Source organism: Mastomys coucha, unplaced genomic scaffold (assembly GCF_008632895.1).
Source record: "Mastomys coucha isolate ucsf_1 unplaced genomic scaffold, UCSF_Mcou_1 pScaffold14, whole genome shotgun sequence".
NCBI classification, from domain to species: Eukaryota; Metazoa; Chordata; class Mammalia; order Rodentia; family Muridae; genus Mastomys; species Mastomys coucha.
Genome location: NW_022196896.1, coordinates 52,934,395 through 52,944,366, shown reverse-complemented (window position 1 = coordinate 52,944,366; position 9,972 = coordinate 52,934,395). Strand labels below are relative to the sequence as shown.

The window sequence follows — 9,972 nt, the reverse complement described above, 5'->3', positions numbered from 1 at the left end:
ATCAACTGTGCAGTATCAAGGCTTTCTTGGTAATACATTATTAAAGGCTGTGGTACATGCATTATAAAACTGCCTTTGTTTTTCTACAGATTCCAATCTTTGCTTTTAATATGTTCACAAAGGTCAAGGAGCCAAGTCTCCTCGCCTATCTCCATGCAACAACCAGATGCAAGTAGCATTATTAACTTAAAAAGAAATTCATTCATATACTTATTAAGACAAGGGATCACACTGTAGCTCAGGCTGACCACAGCCTGTCTAGTGCAGCAGTTACAGGTGAGAACCTTGAAACACAGTTGAGCGCTTTCTTTTTAACTGAGGGATGGGCATGGTCACTGTCTTATACCATTCTTTTTCCAGAGAGACCACGACCATTCAGTTGTGAAGTAACAGCACTACATTATGAGGCACTGTATTTGCCCTTTGGACCTGGAGCGGTTGTACCCATAAAGGAAGTGCTATGCTGAAACTTTGCTGTCCCATATTTGCTGTTAAAGAAGTATAACTTCTCAAAATACCTTACCAGGGTGCACTGTCGGCACCCATCTTAGTAGGTGTGACTGTCTAGAAAAGACAAGAGTGACTGTACCACAAGGATCATTTATACAAACGTTATCATAGGGTAACACAGGCATTCTGATCCTGTTTAAATTTTGTCCAAAAACTGAAGGAAAGCCAATGGTTAAATCACATTTAACGCTTGGTTTCAAACGGCCTGCAGTACAAGGCCGTATCGCCACTGCCAAGTGGACAGAAAGGTTTCATTCATGTTTATTCTAGCAAATGTACGCAATATTTGCCATTTTTAACTATCTTAAGGCAGATTATCAGTGGCATCATGTTCCCTCACATATCTAAGAAACACCACTCTCTCCTCCCAATTCGTTTTTATCACAAGTTGTGTTCTCTTCATCTGCCTCCCCCCACATTCATTTTATCTTGAGCTGTGTGAAGTGTTACAGCTCTGAGGGAAATTTTCAGCTGTTGCTGAAATTCCCAGCTTTGCTTGAGTCACACACAGCAGCTTTAATGAGCTATAAAATGTCCTGTTGGTGGCCCGACTTGAGACCCCATCCATGGACAAGCACCAATCCCTGACACTATTAAGGATACTCTGTTACGCTTGCAGACAGGAGTCTAGCATGGCTGTCCTCTGAAAGGCTCCACCCAGGAAATGATTCAAACCGAAGCAGAAACCTACAGACAAACAGTGGATGGAGCTTGGGGACTCTTATGGAAGAATAGGAGGAAAGATTGCAACCCTGAAGGGGATAGGAACTCTACAGGAAGACCAACTAACTTGGACCCTTGGAGCTCTCAGAGACTGAACCACCAACCAAAGAGTATACGCAGGTTGGACTTAGCCCTCCTTCCTCCTACATGTGTACTGATGTGCAGCTTGGCCATGTGGGTCTCCAACAACTGGAGGGAGAGAGGGCTGCTATCCCTAAAGCAGCTCTCTTTATGTGGGATATATTTTATTAGTTGGGCTGTCTTGTCCCGCCTCAGTGGGAGAGGTAGTACCTAGCCTCACAGTCGACTGATGTTTTAGGGTGGGGAGGGGACATCCAGGAGGGCCTCCACCAGCTCAGAGGAGAAGGGGACAAGGGATTGGGGAAGGATTGTGGGAGGGGGTGACTAGGAGGGGGGCACTGAGCAGGATGCAAAGTATATAAAAATTTTTAAATAACGTTCTGTTGGGACAGTGGGAAAGAAGAAAATGAAGTTAATCAATGGACTCTTTTACATGGGCTTCTGTTAATGGAACTTAAGACCTGAAAGCTTCTATTTAAGATGTCATCAATCAAGAAGCTAATGGATCAGCACGCACGCATGGCCACATCCATGATTGGGTCCCCATTAGCGACTGCTGGGAGCAGCACCGACCCCATTGCCCTAACAGAGGCGCAGGGGTCGGCTCTAGCCATGGCAACAAGGAGAGAAGACGTGGAGGAGAAAGGATGACATCAAGAGAAATCTCTTCGGTCTTCAACTGTCCTTTCGCGTCTCTTGGGGCCCCTTTAACTCCCGACTAGTGGTTCACACCAGGCCCCAGCTCCCACCCCGGCTGGGCTCGCGCTCTTTATTGACGCAAGCCTCCCGCTCGTTCTCGCGGGAACTCGGGAGCAGCGAGCCGGCAAGGGAGAACAAATCTTGAAATCTCGGTTGGCGCCGGCGGGGCTGCAGCCGCTGTGGTTCCTGTGGGCGGGAGGTGGGGGGAGAGAGGGGCGGGACTTGGAAACCAAGGGGGCGGGGTCCTCGCCTCCGAGAGGGCGGAGCGTTGAGGGAGGGGGAGGGGAGAACACCAGGGGCGGGGCCGCGGGCCGGGACCTGTTGAACGCAGGTAGCGATCCCCGGCCGGGTTCCCTCGGGACCGAGGCGACTGCGCATGCTCACCGGCGGCTCTGGGCCGGGAGCCGAGCGCCAGTGACGAACCGGCTCCCGGGCTTTGCGGTGGTTGCGGGTGCTGCGATGGCGGCGGTGTGAGCCGGCCCCGGGGCGGGATGGTGCGGACCTGGGTAAGGACGCCTACCAGCCGGACGCAGAGCTCCTCCGTCGCACAGACGCCAGCCGAGGCCGCACGGGTTGAGAGGTGAGCCCCTCGCTGCCCGCACGACTCCCGGCCCCGCGACCCGGGCCAGGTCCATCTCCCCCGCGGGGCCGGACGGGAAGCGGCCTCCTCTCCTCGTCCGGCTCTGGCACCCCGGCCTCCGTCGGAGTCGGGTTCTGGGCCGCTGAAGGTCGGCGGGGACGCGAGGGGCGCGGCGCGTAAGCGGGTGCTCCGGTCCGGCCCTCGCCACCCGTCGTGCCCGGTGTCCAGTCCGCTCTCCGCCCCGCTCCTTCGTAGCCGCCTGGCCCCTTCGAGCCTCATTCGCTTCGCTTCCAACCGCGCTCGCGTGCCCTTTGGCCCCCGGTGGTCCCTCGATGTCGGTCCAGCTCTGCGCCGGTTGCTTCCCTCGACTGTGCATCCCCAGTCGTAAACCTCTTTGGCTGTCGCTGACCAGATTTCTTGCTGTTGGCACTAATTTCCTCCTTGGGCACATCATTCTAGCTCTTTTGTTAGTTACTGACTTGTGGGAGGGTGGGCTTTTTGGCTTTTTGCTCGTTTTCTTGTTGTTGCGCTTAAGCATCCCTTTACTCCAGTGTTCTGTGTTCAGTCTTGCTCTCAGAGGCCCTCACTCTCTTACCTCTTTTGGTACCCTGCCTCGTTGCTTTCCGTCCAGTAGCTTCATACCGAACCGATTTCATTTCTTTAATGTTGGTGTTTTTAATCCATAAGACCCCCCTTTTCTCCTGTTTGTATAGATGGAACCTCTTTTTCAGCCCATATGTTTTACTTTTTATTACATCCCTGAAGAGTTGTAACAACCTCTTGGCTCTTCTGCTTTCTACATAAGCTAGGGATATGCCTAGTATCCCTACTGAAGCTTCCAGAGAGTTTCTTAATCGTTCTCCACCAGAAATTACCTAAATTACCTAAAGTTTACTTTACTAGATCTTGAAGAATTACATGTTCCAGTCATGTTATGAGAAACAGTCTGGCCATTTAGAAAGAGTTAAGATCTGCCAGAGCTTGATGCTCCAGTAAATAACAGTTGTCCAGGAACAAACCTGAAATGAAATTTAACAAAAATTCCTATATAAAATGTATTGATACGGTGTTTTACTTTCACGATTACAGTTGGTTACATCATTCTGAGCCTGTTCTATTTAATAAATGCATAGTTTCTGCTAACAAGAATAGGATATCTGCTCATTGAGGAAGAACAAGCAAGAAGTATTAATCTTTTGATTTGGGCACAAGAATTTAATATATTTGGGGGCTTTTCTTCCCTCCATTTTGAGTCAAATCTAATTCAGGTGAAACTTGTGTTTCTGTTAATAATGGTGTAGTATCAGATTCTGGAGGCATCTGCTGAGGCAATTATTTTCAGTAAAGTTTGTCTTTATTTTAGGGTTGAAGAACAACTGGATTATGTATTTCATTCTGGAATCTCAAAACAGCCTACAAACAATAAGTTCTTCCTTACATTATCTACGCCAGGTAGGACTTACATTTTTTTCTACTTTTTGTTTTTAGAAGAAAAATACCAAGACAGGGGGGAAAAGGGAGTAGTTTCTTGTTCAGAGTGACTTACAAGTGAAAAGTAGAAGCACCCGGTGTTGTTAAACTACATTTCTCTCTTTTTTTTTTTTTTTAAAGATATTTTCTTTATTTACATGTAAATTTCTCCATTCCCAGTTTCCCCTCCAAAAAACAAAGAAACAAACAAAAACAACAAAAACAAACCCCTGTTGCCTCCCACTTCCCCATGCCTGCCACCCCGCCCTCTCCCACTTACTGGCCCTGGCATTCCCCTACACTGGGGCATAGAACCTTCACAGGGCTGAGGTCCTCTCCTCCTATTGATGATCGAATTTGCAATCCTCTACTATACACATGCTGCCAGAACAATCAGACCCCTCCATGTGCAGTCCTTGGTTGGTGGTTGAGACCCTGGGAGCTCTTGGAGCTGAGGGGTTTGCAGCCCCTTAGGACTAACAACAATATGAACTAAGTAGTACCCTCAGAGCTCCCAGGGTCTCAACTACATTTCTCTTAAAGAGCTAGCATGTGTGATGTTGTGAAGAACTTTTCCAGTAGTTTACATTTTAAGTGCTTTTTCAAATGCACGTGAATGATTGCTGCTTCTCAGAGTGCTGGCTCTCCTTTAGAAATCAGTCTCTTTACTTGTAGGGAAATATCTGTTAGAAAGTCACCATCTACAAAGTCTTAGTATGATAGTGAACAACTTGAACTTTCTTTGAATTGAAGTAAGGGGCCTATGCTATACAGCAGGCACAAGAGTAAATGGGAAAAGATTTGAACCCAGAGCATAACTCAGTAGTAGTCTGAAGAAGCCATTTAACCCCTCCCTCAATGTCTCCACCTGTAAACTGTGGTAGTAATGCTGGCAACCCAGTAATCTGTCTGTCATCACCCTTCACTTAAACATGTTTAGGGCCATCACAGACAAAAATTACCACGTAAATACATAATTTTTGTTTGTTTAATTATAGGCTAACAACAATAAAGTTACTAGTACTTAAATCCCTGAAGATCAAGCTAAACAGTTTGATGTCTTTTTTAAAATTTCATATTTCTATACCCTGTATCTAGTAGAACAGTAGTGAACTATGAACGAGCTTAGATTAGTTAATGTTCAGACATAATGAGCAGGCATTGGGTCATTCAACATATAAAAGAGACGAACACTTTGTTTGCCAGGAGTCAATCCAGAAAGGAACTGTAAGAGTTCTAGCTTTAGTGACTCTCTAGTTTCCTGTTGTCTCTTGTGTTCACTTTAGTTTCTGTAAACTAGAACCTCTTGGGACTTAGGGGTCACGAGAGATTGTTTAGGAGATATAAAAGGCAAGGATTTCCTTTGTTTTTCAATTGAGGTATTGAGGAAAAAGCTACTTAGTGAACTTTGTGATGTATACATGTGTTTGTTTAAGTGAGTGGAGATAAAGCTTAGAGCCTTGAAGTGAGTAGGTCAGTTTGAGTGTCAGGAAGAAGGTTCAGGAACGAGTAGGAACCAGATGCAGAGTTGTGATAGAGAGAACATTCTTACTGGATCCAGACATTTTCAAAAAAGTTACAGTACATGTTGTTAGGCTGCATGTTTTCAAGAGTGTAGTTAGACACCTCTACGGTGGTTGCATATTTTAAGTATTTTCAGTTTTTAACATGCACCTAAATGTTCAGTTATTAAGGGTGTGTTAAATATAAAAATTAACCTCTTTAATAGAAATACAGAAATACAAAGGTGCCAGGTATATGTTGTCATCAAAGGGTATCTTCTATTTAAAACTCGTTCCCAGTTCTTGTTTTTATGAAACCAACTTTATGAATTATTTCTCAACCAAGAGACAGTTCTAAGAAAATTATATCGTGTATTTTTCCTTTTTATAGAGTTCTGTCACACCAGTCATAATACAGAAATTATTTCTAAATTATTTTGTGAATATTAGAAGTCTGGGTTTGACCAAATGCAGTGGGTTCTCTATAGGCATTTAGACCATTTCTGTTAAGTTTTATCATGTCCTTTAGCAACAGTAAGTTTCGTCTGCCCTAGACTTGGTGTTCCCTATTGAATCCCTATTGAATCCTATTGAATCCTGTTGAATTATAGTTGTACTATGGTAGACAAGTACATCATTCATAATTATTGTTACAACAGTGTTGAATGTCACACGTGATCATTGATGTATACAAAGTGCCAGTAAGTTATAGACTTGGAAGTTTCTCTTCATGTATAAGTAACAAGGTCTGGGATCATCATCACCAGTGTAAGACCATGGGAGCCTGTGTACTCTGTCCCAGGCTTTTGTCTTTTGGAATTGAGAGCTCCAGATTTTCATACTGTCCTCATCCTTCCTTAGCTTTAAGGCTTAAAAGGAGTTCCCAATTCAGGTAGACAGGGTCAGAGCACAGGCTTTCCCCAGCTCCTTTATGTCAAACTCATAACTACATTGCCATACAGTAATATTAATGCTCATAGAAGAGTTTTTAAATCATACAGATGAGCGGGGATAGGGGAGGAGGGGAGATATTAGAAGTGAAATCAGTAAAAACATTCTTTAAGTTCCTAATTGAAATCTTCAATTGTTTATTTGCCCAACCTTTATAAAGATCTTCATTGGATTTTAATTGGAGTTAATCATTCTCCATTTAAAGTTGTCTGTCCTATAAGTGAAGATATTGTTAGGCTATCCACTTGAAAATATAACTAGTTTTACTTGATCTATATTATTTGGAGTAGATATTTTCTCAAACAGATTATTTAAAAATTATGATAAAAGTCACACTGTTAGCTTTTGTTGAGAATCATGCACCAAGTACCACATTTAGTGCTTTGTGTATATTACTTTGTGAGCATTAGTTTCTCAGGTAGGGATTATAAAATTATTTCCATTTGAGAAAACAGATTTAAGTCTGAATTAGAATCCAGGTATGATATCAAAGTTGGTCATGGAATAATAAGGAAGCATAAATAATACAAGGAATATAATATAAGGAATAAATAATATGAGGAATAATATAAGGAAGCATAGGATGTCAAGGAGACAGTATTTCTTACGGTAGTTTTCTCTTTACTTTGGTTCTAAGACTTGTTTTCTGTTGAGATAACCAAAAAAAAAAAAAAAAAAAAAAAAAAAAAAAACAATTGTTGAGTAGATCCTTGAACTAGACATTAGAAGATCACTGTGATTCACAATTCCTGTGTGAATTGAGCATGTCCTGTTCTGTCAAATCTTTCTCTGATCCCTCACTTTGCCCCTCCATGAGACCTCACTTTCAAACATGAACATGGCTGTTTCCTTCTACAAACTAACCTTACCTTCACTGTTAGGGACTAAAGGTGTGTACTAAGGGCTTGTCTATTCTAGCCAGATCAGACAGATTGTAATCCAGGGCGTGATTGCAATCTGCCCGGATCATATCTTTAGATGTGAGTCCTTGCTAGAGCAGCCATGTTGCTGGATTAGAAGTCCTCTACTTTAATGTATTCTTAAAAAGTTTGTATGAACTGGTTTTAATAAATCCCGTGTTCCTATTATCCAAATGATACTGGAGGTAGGGTTCTCCATTGTCACATGAAAAACTAATAGTTCACTCCATTCTCATGTACAGAAGGAAATATGGACAAACTCAGGATAACTAATGCTTCCTACTGGGTTTTATTTATTTATTTTTTATTTTTCATTTTTAGTTTTTTCGAGACAGGGTTTCTCTGTGTAGCCCTGGCTGTCCTGGAACTCACTCTGTAGACCAGGCTGGCCTCAAACTCAGAAATCCACCTGCCTCTGCCTCCCAAGTGCTGGGATTAAAGGCATGGGCCACCACCGCCCGGCTTGATTTTTATTTTTTATTTTTCCTTTTTTGCCATTGACACAGTTTTCTAATTCAACAGTGTTCCTTTTGTTGATTTTTAGAGTGCCTACTTATGTAAATGTCAGTTGTAATATTAGTAATAATGTGTTTTCTTTTTAATAGTCAGCTGTATAAACACAAGCTTTAATGAAACCAGAAGGGACAATCTCTTCAAAGTATGCTTTTGCTTGTGGCAGTGGGTGAGAGAACTTTAAGGATGTCATAGGAAATACTTTTGATTACATGGGAGGCTGAACATAGTTAATTTAGTAAGTGTAGTTTTTCCTACTAGTGTTTCTTTCTGGTTTTTCCTCTGATGAGCACATTTATCTATGGCTTCATTATCATTAATTGTTATTTACAGGTGTGGATTTTAGAGTATTGTAAGTGAAAATATGGACATGTCTTTTTTCATTAATTCCTTTCTGTGTGACCTTGGAATAGTTACAGGAACATTTTGTGTTCCTGGAAATTTTAATTTGCAGACTTATAGGAGAAAGAAATCAAATAGCATAGTTAAAGCTGCTAGCGTAGGAGTTGCTGCACACATCATAAGTGCCTGTATTTGCTTTTATTTCACTCTGCTGTTTGCTCTCTATTTGGTATCACCAACGGAGAACAAAACTTTCCAGAAACATGTCTGTCAAATTACTCTCCCCTTTCCTCTCCCCTTTCTTCTGTCCTCTCTCCCTTCCCCCAAAGAAGGGAGTCTAATTCTCTATTTTTAATTTTGTGTAATTCATGCAGTGTGCAAGTAGCTAGTAAAATGCTAAATTCAGAGTTTACTTTGAGGAGTGAGGAATGCCAGCAAAATTCTAGATACACTTTGCCTTGCTTAACTTGTTCTCTCTCTCTTTTTCTCTTTTTTTATTAGATATTTTCTTTATTTACATTTTAAATGTTATCCCTTTTCCTCATTTCCCCTCCAACCTCCCCATTCCATCCTCTCTCCTTTTGCTCACTAACCCACCCACTCCCACTTTCCTGTCTTGGCATTCCCCTACACTGGGAATCGAACCTTCACCGGGCCAAGGGCCTCTCCTCTCATTGATGTCCCACAAGGCCATCTTCTGCTACATAAGCAGCTGGAGCCATGAGTCCCTCTCCATGTGTACTTTTTGGTTGGTGGTTTAGTCTCTAGGGGCTCTGGAGGTCCTGGTTGGTTCATATTCTTGTTCTTCCTATGTGGTTACAAACACTTTCAGCTCCTTGGGTCCTTTCTCTAGTTCCTCCATTAGGGACCCTGTGATCAGTCCAATGGATGGTTGTGAGTGGCCACTTCTGTATTTGTCAGGCACTGGCAGAGACTCTCAGGAGACAGCTCTATCAGGGTCCTGTCAACAAGCACTTGTTGGCATCCACAATTGTGTTTGGATTTGGTAACTGTATATGGGATGGATCACAAGATGGGGCAGTCTCTGGATGGCCTTTCCTTCAGTTTCTGCTCCACACATTGTATCTCCTCCCATGGATATTTTGATCCCCCTTCTAAGAAGGACGGAAGTATCCACACTTTGGTGTCCTTCTTCTTGAGCTTCATGGGGTCTGTGAATTGTATCTTGGGTATTATGAACTTCTGGGCTAGTATCTACTTATCAGTGAGTGCATACCATGTGCATTCTTTTGTGATTGGGTTACCTCACTTAGGATGATATTTTCTAGTTCCATCCATTTGCCTACAGATTTCATGAATTCATTGTTTTTAATAGCTGAGTAGTATTCCATTGTGTAAATGTACCACATTTTCTGTATCCATTCCTCTGTTGAGGGACATCTGTGTTCTTTCCAGCTTCTGACTACTATCAATAAGGCTGCTATGAACATAGTGGAGCATATGTCCTTGTTATATGTTGGAACATCTTTTGGGTATATGCCCAGGCGTGGTATAGCTGGGTCCTCAGGTAGTACTATGCCCAATTTTCTGAGGAACCACCAAACTGATTTCCAGAGTGATTGTACCAGCTTATGATCCCACCGGCAATGGAGCAATGTTCCTCTTTCTCCACATCCTCTCCAGCATCTGCAGTCACCTGAGTTTTTTTTTTTTTTTAAGA

At 42.8% G+C, this 9,972-nt stretch overlaps 1 protein-coding gene across 10 annotated transcripts in view; it reads left to right on the top strand.

Annotated features, from left to right (window-relative positions):
• Window positions 1-2,300: 2,300 nt before the first annotated feature.
• Fam135a (family with sequence similarity 135 member A) overlaps window positions 2,301-9,972 on the top strand; it is a 93,405-nt gene continuing 85,733 nt past the window's right edge. For 7 of the 10 annotated variants that reach the window (XM_031367061.1, XM_031367060.1, XM_031367056.1 and 4 more), the window contains exons 1-2: window positions 2,456-2,593; window positions 3,957-4,045. The gene's annotated coding sequence lies outside the window, so the exon portion shown is untranslated. Of the gene's footprint in view, window positions 2,594-3,956; window positions 4,046-9,972 lie in introns of all 10 variants that reach the window. The other 3 variants (XM_031367057.1, XM_031367054.1, XM_031367053.1) reach the window with 2 other exon arrangements.